This window comes from Mirounga leonina, unplaced genomic scaffold (assembly GCF_011800145.1).
Source record: "Mirounga leonina isolate KUSES-001 unplaced genomic scaffold, KU_Mleo_1.0 Mir_115, whole genome shotgun sequence".
NCBI lineage: Eukaryota > Metazoa > Chordata > Mammalia > Carnivora > Phocidae > Mirounga > Mirounga leonina.
In genome coordinates, this window is record NW_023270268.1 from 27,052,593 (window position 1) to 27,064,833 (window position 12,241).

At 42.4% G+C, this 12,241-nt stretch overlaps 1 protein-coding gene across 1 annotated transcript in view; it reads left to right on the plus strand.

The window, feature by feature from the left end:
• The first annotated feature begins 1,101 nt into the window (after nucleotides 1–1,101).
• COL6A6 (collagen type VI alpha 6 chain) overlaps nucleotides 1,102–12,241 on the plus strand; it is a 137,017-nt gene continuing 125,877 nt past the window's right edge. The window contains exon 1 of the mRNA XM_034994555.1: nucleotides 1,102–1,294. The gene's annotated coding sequence lies outside the window, so the exon portion shown is untranslated. The remainder of the gene's footprint in view (nucleotides 1,295–12,241) is intronic.

Consider the following 12,241-nt stretch of genomic DNA (forward strand, 5'->3'; position numbering starts at 1 on the left):
CATTCAAGGTACCAGTTCTACCACTTACGAGATTAGCATTCTTTTTTCTTTAATTTTTTTATTTTTTAAGATTACCATTCTTTAAATTTAATTTTTTTTTTACGTAGGATGACAGTAAACAGCAAATTTAAAAAACAAACAAACAAACAAACAAACACTCTTGGTTCCCCTGAAGAGGAGCAGTGCTTCCCTCTCTTCCCAGCCTTTGCAGCTGCTGATCCATTTGTGTCCGACCCTCTTTTCCCTGCTTTTATACCTCGCTCCCTCTTTACATTTCAGTCTGGGCTTAATTCACTCAGAGAATCTTCCTTTGGCCTTCCAAGGTTGAGTTAGGATCCCTTCTTGCGTGTTCCCATGGCAGCGTTTACCCCATCCCCATTCCCTGTTGCCACGCCTGACCCCCACTGAGACGGGCAGCTAAAAACCAGAGTTGGTTTTGTATCCCAAAAACCTAATAGTGGCACAAACTAGGTGCTCAAATATTTGAGGAACGAATAAATGGATAAATAAATGAATGGACAGCAAGCGATAAAAAGTCAGTAGACGAAAAGAGTCAAGGATATTCTCGAGACCCTAAATTCTGATTGGGGCCTCCGAAGGCGCTTGACCTCAAACGTGGGGCGCACAGTGGCTGGTCTCCATTCTTTGGAGTGGCAAGAGGAAATTCCCACCACCCAAAGACTCTGGGACTCCCTTGCTAGCTAGCCCCTGCTTTCTTCAAGAAGGCCCCAGGACAGGGACAAAGTCGCCCAGCGACAGTTCCAGCAGTAGGAGCAGAGCTGCCATCTTTCGTGCCCCTTGGATCCCGCGCCCTGCGGGTCCGCTGGGTGCAGAGAAGGCGCGCACGGTGAACGCCCCAATTTCCCCGCCCTCAGTATCCTTCCAGGGTTTGGAGCTGAGGGTCGAGGTTCCCCGCAGGGGAGAAGTGTGTGGGGCAGTTACAGCCCCCTAAGCCCCCAACTCTCGCTTCCGTCACCCGCCCCCCTCCCTAGAGACGTGCGCTGGGCCCGGGGCCGCCGGGGCGGGGAAGGGTCGGGCCGGGGCGGGGAGAAGGGTTTATATAGCTGCAAGGAGGGCGCGGGAGCTGCGGCACACCGGGAGGCGAGAGGCTGCCCGCGGCGCCTCCAGTTCCTTCCCCGGTTCCCGAGGTCTCCACCCGAGGTCCCCACCGTCTCCCCGCGGTCGGCGGCACTCGGCGGGGCGCTCCCGGCGGTGCGCTCAGGGCGCGCCGGGAGGAAACCCACGCAGGGCTTGGCAAGCGCAGGGCTGAGGGCCGCGTGGAAGTTTCCCCGAGGTAAGTCCTGAAGCCGTTTGCAAGTGGTCAGTAATTGCATGGGAGGGACGGGCCAGATGGAGGCGGGGGCACTGCGTGAAGGCTGCGGTGAAGGAAAGAAGTGAATTTCAGAAACTCAAAATCGCCTCCTTCCGTTTTTTTTTTCCACCTCCTCGGGGCGGTTAGCCCTTCTCACCCCGTCTTTCAGTCTTCTGCATCCCTCTCTTGGCGAACATACAGCACATTCTGTTGTCACTCTCTGCTCCGGGCTCTCTTTTCCCCACTGCATACTCATGTGCCTTGAAGGCTGAAAGTTGCCTCACCCAACACTGTCCCCGAGCCTAGGGAAGGCCTGGCCTGTGGCAGGCATCTAGGACTATGGAAAGGATGAATGAGGTTAACCAGCCAGGGGCCAGAAAAGTCACTCCTATGTCTTTACAGACCCAGGCTGTACCTTGGCTTCTGGACCTCACCCAAATTTATTCAAGATGGTTGGGTTTTTATTATCGTCTGAGGAGGGGAGAGAACGCAGGAAAAAAAAAAAAAGCACCCATTTATGAATGTCCAGTAACATCTTGCAAAGAGTGGTACCCCAGCGACCTGGCTCAGTATCAAATGTGCAAATAGTTTTGATGAAGGGAGGAGGCAGGAGGGAAGAGGGAAAAACACTGGAACAAGAAAGTGATTTCTCTTGTTTTCTTTCTTGATAAAAGACTTCTCATTTCTCTTTTCAGAGGTCTACTCTATGGAGATATTTAAAAGTGATCTTTGCCAGTGGGAGAAAAAGTTTTGGTAGGAGTGAGGGGTGGTGATGCTGAATAGGAATATCTGAGATGTTGGTGGAAATCATGAAGACTTGAGATACAAGAATATTGGAAGTCTTATGTCAAGAATTTCCATAGTTACAGAATCAGCAGTCACATTTCTTTTTAAAGAAAGGATCTATTTGATGAGTAGTATTTTAATAGGAAATGTTCAAGTATGCCATTTTGAAGTTACAATGTAAACTTACTATTTAGTGTCCCCATTGATGAGATCACCTACATAAAAATCCCGAAGAGTCAAAATGAAGTGTTTTAAAGCACTTGGCCTTACGAGTTTTTTTCCTGATAAAAGTTGTCAAAAATTTCCTTCCTCCTTCCTCATTTTATTCCAAAATAGTAGAAGTGCCCAGGATAATCTGAAAAGAAAGCTTTTCTGTTCCTCAGACGTCCATGTGATTTTAGACCTTGTGCCGTGTGAAATAAAACTTTATGATTTACATAAAAGACTTTATGTGAAACACCCATTGAGGAACAATCTTCAGCTTTCTTTTTTTAAATTTTAAAAAAAAGCCTTCTGATTTTACTAAATCTTCTTGTGAAACAATTCTTTAAAAAGACCGTTGTTAAATATTATATACTTGCAATTTTCCATTTTCCTATTCCATTCAGATAGTTTGAATTGCAGAAAAGTTTGAATCGTTGGAATGTTTATAAAGAAAAGATTTACTTATTTACATAGACAGTGTTAAGAGCAGCTAATTAAGTCACCAAATGAAATTCACATTACAAGAATTGTGAATAAAAGTTGGTGTTATTTACTCATCTATATGTACACAGTATGCATCATCCCACTCATAAAACAGTCTTAAACATGACTGAAAAAATCTTCCCTATTTCTGAAAAATATGTGATTGCCACCTATACCATCCGTAAATAAATAAAAGTAGTCCAGACTAATGAGGATGTTTTTATGACCAGAGATTGGTCACTTCCACAGTCCCAAGAAATAGGTATGAAGATTCGATTTCCTGTACTTCCAATTTAATGAGCATGATGAATATAAGACTTTTTCCAGGGTGATCAAATGTTAGCCAGTATCTTTTTTTTCCCCTTCCTTGCTGACCTTTTTGTTGTTGTCCTTGTTATTTAAAGTAGGAAGTGGTTTAGCTTTGCTCTGAAACAGGTCTAGGTTCAAGTTATAGACTAGCTGGGACAATCATTTAACCCCCCTGAGGCTTCTTGCACCTGTCATGCAGAGTGGTGATCCCTACCTACCTCACAGGCTTGTGTAAGGAAAAAAGATCCTTAGATTAGTTAGATAATCTGGTTAGATAATGCCAGGCGTGAGTCCTCACTAAATGGAGGTGGCAGTGATGGTGATGGTTAACACTTATGGTTCAGAGCAAATAAAAGTGTTCCCAATAATTCAGTTAATGTTGAGCCCAATTTTATTCCATGTTTTGACCTCCCTGAAATACCTTGTTTCCATGGAGTATAACACATGATTAACAGAAATGCCTAACTCACCAAACATCGTAATCTCCCTTTTCCCCTGGAAGCCTTCCAGTTTGCAGAGATCATTTAAGGAAAGACCCATCACTTGGGCGTGACGCTGTCCTAGAGGAGGTGTGCCTATCCTGACTTCACTATGTATTTCTTCATATCTTATGCTTTACAATTTTGGGAAACTTTTTCTAGAGCAGTCGAATCGTTCCTGTAGGTAGAAGGCTGGGAGAAGCACACTCAGTGTCTTCGTTTCTTTGGATAATGATTCTGGGATAACAAAAGCATCTTGCTGCTTTCAGCAGGAAGGTATGACATTTTCAGAATTTTAAAATAAAGACCCTCAGTCAACCTGAAGTTCCTCAAGGGAATGGAGAGTTAAAAAGTCATAAAGGATCATTTACAAAACAGCAACTAGTTGAAGGCCAACATGTTTAAGGAAGAAAGAATAGTTAGAGACTTGGTCTCACTCCCTGTCTTGATTCCTCACTCTCCTTCCAAACTTGTTTTTTCCTGGGGTGACCCCAAGGCCCTGGCAGGGGAATTTGGAAGGGATTACATCGATAAAAATGGATACTGTTTGGCTAACATAAACCATGTGCAGAAGAAAAGAGCTCTTGTGTCTCTCATATCCCTAACGCTTCCATAGTACCTGGCACTAGTATGTACTCAATAACTATGCGATGAGTGAATGACCTAAAATTTCAGAAGTCTGGCTGAAGGATGCTTCTCATGTAAATCTGGAGCAGTTGCACTTAGAAAATCCACTAACATGAGAAACCTCAGGCAAGATGAAGGAGGCAGTATGATCTCTGCTTGTGTCTCAGCTTCTGACCTTCAGTTTTCTAAAGCAAAAACAGCGGACTATAAATCTTACTTTTATGAGTTATCTTCATGGACTGAGATAAACCTAAAAAGTAATACTTTTTATGTTTCCAAATAGCAAGTCCAAGGAGATTTACTGGTTTAATTTTGCTATGAATAGAAAGTTTTCCCCCAAATACTCACGCAGTAGAGGGGTGGGAAGAAAGATACAGCGTACAAACTAACTTGGTGTTATGAATGGAAACCTCAACATTCCCCTGGAGCCACAAAGGCATAATAAATACACATTTAACCATTCTCCATCCATTTACAATTAAGGATTGGATATCGATTTGACTCTAAAATGTTTTTGTAATGCTCTAAGTACTGTATCCTAGACTTTAGAGGGGAATGATCTTGCCAGACTTAGTTGGCAAAGCCTTTTGTGTTGGCTTAAAAAACCATAAGCTAATCACTTACTGAGTTCTTTAAAAACAAGTTGATTAATGTTTGGCAAGAAATTCTGACTAGAAGTCTCCATTACATGAGTCCAAATACAATAGAACTTTGAACATCATGAGCAAGTCATAGTCACATTTGGCTATTACTGTTTGGTGGAAAATAATCCCACAGTGTGTCAAATGATCCACATGCCATCTTTTGGTACCCTACCTCACCATAGCCAGCATGTGTAATTAACTCTTTACTCACATTTACTTCCACACTTGTCTGGGATGGTTGTAATATCTATAATACTAAGAAGATGATGTTACACATTGTAGCAGATTTCCCTCATGTCCAGGCTTTTCTCTGCTGGCTAGCAGATGACATCAGAGCCCTCCCCACATTCCTTCTGCTTCCACTGTTTTGGTACACACTGTAGGCTTCTTACTTCAAGCACCTGTGAAGGCCTGTGGGCTTTCTCTGGCCTTGGAAGCATGACTGACTCATGTGGAGTAGGCCAGAAGGGCCTCGCGTTAACACCCCTGAGAGCAACCCCTCACTCAGTGACACATGAAAGTTGGTGAATATCCAAGCTTTCTCACACCTTGGGAGAGGCAACCCTTGAAGTATGATCTATACATTCTTCCAGACGTGCCCCCAAGGCAATGAGCTCCAGCTGCCCAAAATGGCAACCGATCTGTCCACTAACAATTCTACATTGGCTTCCTTCCCTTTTCTGTCTCACTCCCCTGCTCCTCTACAAGGGCTTCCAGAGATCACTTCCTAAATAAAGTAATTGCACAAATTCTAGTCCAGAATCAGCTTTGGGGGGAACCCAACCTACCATAAGCATGTGAGCTATTTCAGTAAATGCAGTGGTTTATGTATAAGTATACTGTAGATTCCGCTCTAGCTAAAAATTGAATCAAGAATGAAATTCTTGCTTTTCACACTAAAGAACAGAATTTTGTCCCTAGACAGTGCTGTTTGACTTGTGTCTGGAGAAGTTAGTTTGCTGGCGTGACCTAGTCCTGAATTCCCATCAGCCCTTTGAGGGCTATGTTGGGGGGGACATGGAGGGAGATATTAGTAAGGACTCAGGTGACCCCGTCATTAGAGAAAGAGCATATTCTGCTGATTATGAGAAGCAGCTCAAACACATGCTCTGTAAAGATGGAATTGGCCTCTCTATATTTCCTTTTTTTTTTTTTTTAAGATTTTATTTATTTATTCATTAGAGACAGAGAGAGAGGCAGAGGGAGAAGCAGGCTCCCAAGGAGCAGGGAGCCCGATGCGGGACTCGATCCCAGGACCCTGAGATCATGACCTGAGCCGAAGGCAGACGCTCAACCATCTGAGCCACCCAGGCACCCATGTTTTCTTTTTTTTTTTTTTTTAAGATTTTATTTATTTATTCATGGCCTCTCTATATTTTCGTTGGGTGTTTCAATCTCTCCCTCAGGTTTGTTCACCATTTGCTTACTATGTTAGTCAGAGTTCTTCAGAGAAACAGGACCAATAGTTAGATATACAGAAATATATAAGAGGAGGGCGCCTGGGTGGCTCAGTTGGCTAAGCGTCTGCCTTTGGCTCAGGTCTTGATCCCAGGGTGCTGGGATCGAGTCCCACATCAGGCTCCCTGCTCAGCAGGGAGTCTGCTTCTCCTTCTGCCTGCCACTCCCCCTGCTTGTGCTCTCTCTCGCTGTGTCAAATAAATAAATAAAATCTTTAAAAAAAGAAATATATAAGAGGAGATTTATTATAGGAATTATCTCACACAATTATGGAAGTTGAGAAGTCCAGTGATCTGCCATTTGCAAACCAGAGAACAAGGAATGCCGATGGTGTAATTCAGTCCAACTCTGAAGGCCTGAGAGCCAGGAGTGCCAACGTCTGAGGGCAGTAGTAAATGGATGTTCCAACTCAAGCAAAAAGAGCAAATTTGCCTTCCTCTGCCTTTTTGTTCTATTCAGACCGTCAGTGGATTGAATGACGCTCACTTGCTTCGGTGAAAATGCTCTTCTTTACTCATTTTATCGATTCAAATACTAATCTCTTCTGGAAATAACTCAAAGGCACACCCAAAAATAATGTCTACCATCCCTTCCCTTAGCTCAGTCAGGTTGACACATAAAATTACCCATCAAATTTACCAGGTACTTCCTAACCCATCCCCCCCAAGCCAGACGTCTCTTCAGAACTCTAGACCCAGATATCTCACTGCCCACAAGGCACTTGAACATCTTCCACTACAAACCCAACAAGTGCCAAATGGCATTTACTATCTTCCCCACACACCTTCCCCTCTTCCTACATATGGCACAACCCAATGGCCCCACCAGAAGACTCTGTGGTAGTCTTGAAGTCCTGTCCTTCTCTCAGCCCTCATCAACAATCCCATCTCATCAGTCCCCAAGTCCTAACGATTTAATTTCCTAATAATCTCCCTATATCTGTGCTCCTAGTTCCCAAACACCATCCTTTCTTTCACCCAAAAAACAGCTGCCTTCTAGTCCACCTCCCTGCCTCTAGTCTTGTTCCTCTTCTAGCATTCTCCATATTTCAGCCTTGGTGAGCTTCCAAAAACCTTTATTTTCCTCTGCTTTTTCCAGTGCCTTTGGATATAATCCAAACTCCTTACTGTGGTTGAGAATTCTCCCACCATCCAACTTTATCTACCTCTCCTTCCTCATGCCTTTCTATTTCTTTGCCACCACTCCCAATCCTCCAGTTTAAAAACAAAAAAAAACAAAAAAAAACAAAAGACAAAAAAAAAAAAACCCTTGCTCTCTCCCACCTCCCACTATTTGCATTTGGAATTCCCTCTAGAATTCCTAGAATTCCTAGAACAGTGTTCTCCAGACTCTGAAGCTGTCTAACTCCTTTTCTCCCTTTAAGGCTCAGCTAATATGTCCATTCCTTGAGAAAATGTTACTGGACCTTCTGTTCTAGGTAAGGTACCCTACCCTGGGTCCCCACAGTACCCTAGACTTCCAGTCGTATTGCTCTTCCATTAACCTGTGATTATTTCATCTTTAGTGTTCACTAGGCTATCTTCAGGGCTAGCCACTTAGTAGCTATATCTGTTGTATGAATAAATGAGCTGAGATTAGGTTTCTTACTAGCTCATGACCATGGGCAAGTCACATAAATTCTCTGAACTTTAATTTCCTCATCTAAAGTAAAAACCCTATCCAAGCACAGGATGACTAGGGACACTTGCTGAGCTTATGGATTTTGGGTTCTTGACACATAGTTGGCACTCAGTAAATAATAGTTCCTTTGGATTCAGCAAGATAGGTACTATGCTGAACTTGATCCTGTGATGTTTTGAGACAGTAAAGACCACATTCTAGGAGGTATAAGCTAAAAGGGCGCTTTGCTGTAAGGGCTTTGGGTGGAACCCAGAGAAAAGAAATGTCATTTAGCTAAAAAAAAAAATCCTGCTTGTCAGATGTCCTTTCAAACCATGCATGAAGTGTGTTTTTGGAAATGAACTTGATACAATAACATATAATGGCGTCTAATTCCTTTACTAGTGTCTTCCAAATAATCCTTCTCCTTGAGCTTCAACATCTGCATTCCCTGGATTAGTGCCATGAAACCAGTTTCCAAATGGAGGAGCTTTTCCAAGAACTTTGCCTTAAAAAACTACTCCCAACTGCAATTCCTCCTTGATTTCCCTCCTTTTCCATGATGACTGTCATCATCCTGAAACAAAAACAGTAAGCACCTAATCGTTGGGCCTCCAGGGCCCCATCATGAAAATGTTCACAAACCCTGATGCACATTTATAAGCGATTTAACTGGGTAGAGGCAAGTACTAAAAAATTAATGGATTTGCACTGGTCGATGATTAAGGCAAAGAACTTTTTCGATTTTATTAGTGGGGAGTGAGTCAAATACACAATTGGGTTGGAAATTAGAGTAATAGCACCTCAGAGAGCTATCTCTACAATGTAAAGACTTTCAGGTATCATTTGGTAAAATACTGCTTTGGCACACTTACTTAAATCTATGGCAATCCACTTTTAAAGCTGTCCCTCTTTGACACATACAATTTATAAACCCCATTTGTTTCTACATATCCCAACAATTTGGGCACACATAGTCCTTTGTAATTAACAGTCATTATACTAAGAAGAAGAGGTAATTTGATGGTTGATGGTGTTGTCTGTTAGAGACCCACCTCATCAGTCCATAAATACGTATCCCTAGATGCAAAATACTTTAGGTAGGTGTCTGTTTTCTCCCCAAAGCTTGAAGGTTTTCATTTATCTGTTCATTTATGTCTCAGTGCCCCATCAGTTCTTTCACTTTCTTCATGGAGAAAGTCGCAATTCCATTGTCATCTCAGTCAGCAGCTATAAAAGTTATTGAGTTGGGTAGTGCATTGGACACTGAAAGAGAGGTTGTGATTTGATACATTGCATATCTGCCCAACTCTCCACTGAGAAAGGAGACGTGTGTCCTGCATTTGGAGCTGTAGCTATGTCACTGGCTTCAGCCAGTAAGCAAGAGGTGGCTGGGCTAGAACCAGTCCAGGTAGATGGAGACGGTTAGTTACAGGTTTCTTCGCCCACTGGATCTTTGAATACTCCAATCAAGGGGGTTACATCAACTACCTCAGCACTTATTAAGCACCTTATCTACATCATCACATTTGATCCTCACAACAATTCAGTGAGGAAAATATCATCATCATCCCCCTCCTGCAGATGAGAGTCTGAGGTTTCAAGGTGCATCAATTGCTGACCAGTGGAGGATCTGAATTTAGGATGTGGTAACCCAGGCCTTGACACTCCTACCTGTCTGTTTGGTGGGGTAAGCTAAAAAATGTGTGTTTCAAAAGCCTAGAAGCTTCCAATGCTGATGCTCAACTTAGATCCCTGCATGATTAGAATAATAGTTCAGAAGTCATTTTTCATTGGTAAATGGAAATTTTGACTCTATTTTTTTTTTTTAGGGGAGGGAAGAAAGGGACAGTGCTGAATTCAGCATGAACATAAAATCCCAAAGAGATAATGTTTGAGTAGCTACAAAACTCAGTAGCTTGAATCTCTGTCACTGGAACTGACTTTGGTTAACATTTGCAAAAGTCCATTCTCATTTTGCTTATTGACTTTTCATAGAATCCTAGAATTTCAGGGCAAAAATGGGTCTTAAATCATTTCAGCTATTTTTTTTGGTAAACTGTTTGGTTCCTCCCCTACCCTTTCCCACAATTAAAAAGCCTTTAATGATTTCTCACTGTTCTTGAGATAAAGATAGAAATCATTGATAGATCCTGCAAAGCCATGCATTGGCCACTTCTTTTCCAGCCTCGTCAAGTGTCATGCTTTGCTCTGCACTCTATTCATACTGGACTTCCTTTGGTTCCTTGACCACTGTGTTCTCCTTCCTACTACAGGACCTTTACACGAGCTTTCCTCTCTTCTGGAACATCACACCCCTCTTAGGCAGGTTCATTCTCACCTTCCTCTAGACGCTAGCTTAAACAGCAGTCCCTCAAGGAAGCCTTGCTTGAGTTATCAATTCTCCCTATTATATGTCATCACAGTATATAATATTTCAACAAATACATTAAGTACCTTTTCATGTATAAGCCTTATTTTAGGTTTTGGAAAACAAGATGGACAAGCCCCCTCCTCCAGGGAAGATAGAAGCAATGAAGAAGTCCACAAATAACTTCCAGGTGGTATTAAATGCCAATAAAAAACAGAGTTATTTAAGGGGTCAGTGACTGACTCTAAGGAAGTGAAAGGTTGTTTTTGATGGGGTGGTTGGGAGGCCTCTCTAAGGATGTGACATTTGGGCAGAGACCTGAGTGAACACAGGAGTAAAATGAGGCTGCCTGGGGGGAAAGGAAAGGATATTTCCTAGCAGAGACAACTTCGGCATGCTCAAGAAAAGCAAGGAGACGGGTGTGGCTGGAGTGGAGGGAACAAGAAGAACAGTGAAGAGGATGAGATTGGAGATCGTGGGCCATTGGCCAATATCATGTCGAGCCCATGGGCCACACATATATGGTATTGGAGTTTAATCTAAGCCAGATGGAAAGTCACTGGAAATTTTGAACAGGGAGATATTGACCTCGTGTATGGTCTTCAAAGATCACTCTCACTGCTGTGTGAAGAATAATACATTAAGAAAGTCAAGAGTCAAAGCATGGAGGTCTATTAGAATAAGAATCTGGGCAAGAAGCAAAGGAGGCATGGGTATGGTGGGGGGTGGTGAGAAGTGATTAGATCTAGAATGTATTTCAAAGGTACTGTTGACCAGACTTACTGATGGTTTGGCTACAGAGTCTTTTAGAGAAATCTCTTCTTTATAGTGTGTAACATAGTTGTAATTTTACACTTGATATAATTCTTTCAAAAATAACTCAGTCCCTCAATGGACTGTAAGATCTATGACAACAAAGACTATGTCTGGTTTTACTTTTCATTGCCTACCTGCTACCTAACACAGTGCCTATAAATAAATTAATGGATAGTTAAGTATGCTAAAACCACCTTATCTTACAGATGAGCAAAATGAGTCTCTGAGAGGTTAAGTTAAAGGACTGGCCTAAGGTTTCTCAACTTGAACTAGAAACCACGTCTCCACACACTTCATTCAGGCTATTTTCCCTCTTGCCCTGGAGCCCCTTCCAAACACCATGCTCTTTTATTTGGGGAGGGAGGGATTACCAAAATGTACTTCAAATATCTGTAATGGATAATTCGTCTGTTTAGGCAGACACCCACCAGTTGTAGCCAGCAATGTTCTAATCACCTCTGAGGCTCTTTGGGGGCAACCTGAGTTTGTGACATTTCTTCTTTCCTCCTTTGAGCTTGTTTACTTCTCCAGAAAAACCACTGATCTTATCCCACTATTAGTGAATGTTATGCCTAGGGCCTGAAGTTGGTCATCCTAAGCCATCTGATTTGTGTTCTGTTTTGAAAGACACTACAGCTTTAGAGGAGAGCAGCTGGTGTGCATAATCTCCATATAAAAGTTAGCCATTCAAAAATTTTCACTCCCCAAGGGCATTTTGAAAAAAAAAAAATCAGTTGAGGCAACTGTGATTAATAGGGAAAAAAAGAATAGAAGGCAATTAAGAGTTTCCTCGGTACTCTCGGAAGGGAAAAGCTGCCCGAAATGTAACTTTCTCAAGCAATGATCACATCCTTGGACTGCTGCCTTTCTAATTAAATTCCTGATACATATATATGGATATTTCATTTATGAACATCTGGTAAAATTGGATCCTTGGTCTACAGAGGTTTACCAAAGTACTTGAGTATTTCTGTGTGCTTGAATACTAATATTTAACCTTGGAATACAAAAAGAGGAAATTAAATCTGCTAGCTGCTCATCACTCAGGACCTTCTAGGTTGCACCCTCCCTGGTCTGCATGGTAATCGGTTCTGTTCTTTCCCATCAAGCTACTTCCAACATTACCTTTCCT